This window comes from Austrofundulus limnaeus, unplaced genomic scaffold (assembly GCF_001266775.1).
Source record: "Austrofundulus limnaeus strain Quisiro unplaced genomic scaffold, Austrofundulus_limnaeus-1.0 Scaffold603, whole genome shotgun sequence".
In the NCBI taxonomy this organism is placed as follows: domain Eukaryota; kingdom Metazoa; phylum Chordata; class Actinopteri; order Cyprinodontiformes; family Rivulidae; genus Austrofundulus; species Austrofundulus limnaeus.
Window position 1 is genome coordinate 117,664 of NW_013953005.1, and position 1,032 is coordinate 118,695.

Sequence of the window (1,032 nt, forward strand, 5' to 3'; positions counted from 1 at the left end):
GCTGTAATAAAGATGAAGGATGGAGGTGTCTCATTAAGGCTCAGCTCTGCCCGGGTTGAATAAATGTACAGAAGACCCCTCCTCCCCCCCGCCCCCACCCTGCAGGGGTGTTCATCTCAGCCTCTGATGCTGATGGAGCAGTCTGATGATGCTCCCTTCAGCTGCTGTGTCACTGCTCATCAGCAGCTGAAGGACGGCGCCGTGTGACCGCTGGCTGCTCGTGTCGACTGATTCTGCTGGAGAGAAAACAAACAGAAATGATTCATCGTTCTGTCTCAGCTCGGTGAAGGAAGCAGTGAATTCTGGGTAAAACCTSTGACATCAGAGGGCGACAAGCATTCCTTCAGTCTGACCTTCATCTGAAACTGATGGAAACTCAACGAGTCTTTAATTAGTCTGAAGACACTCTGTTAATGTGTCACTCCACCAGCTCCAACATTTAAATGTCAGAAATGAATYCTTGCGTCTCAYTCAACAGAAACCCCCTGAGTTTGGTTCCCATGGCAACAAAATTAAAGACTTTAACRCCGATGAAGCTCTTCAAACCAGCAGCGAGCCACACGAGCCTGAATGTGACATTTAGTGCCACAACATGTCACCGCTCCGGTCTGACTCACTCAGGTGGATAATTGTTTGAGTGCCAGGCTGAGTGCGTTCCTCCTGAACAGGAAACTATGGAGCTGGTGGGCAGAAACATTCTGCTGGAGCCATTGTTCCGTTTCTCACTGACATAATGAGCTCAGGTCCTTTTTTAACGTCTGAACCGTCACAGCTGCTGGCTCAGACAAACGATGATGATGATGATGATGATGATGAGATCAGGAGCTCACCTGGAACAGCTGTTTGTTCTGATGAACAGGTTGTCAGAAAAAACATCCTGTTTAGTGTTGTGAAGCATGGAGGTGGCACCATCATGATGTGGGGATGTTTTACAGTGAAGCACGGAGGTAGCACCATCATGATAAGCAGCATGACGCGGCAGAAGCAGCTGAAGCAGATCTCTGGTTCACTAACAGTTCAACAGAAAGTATG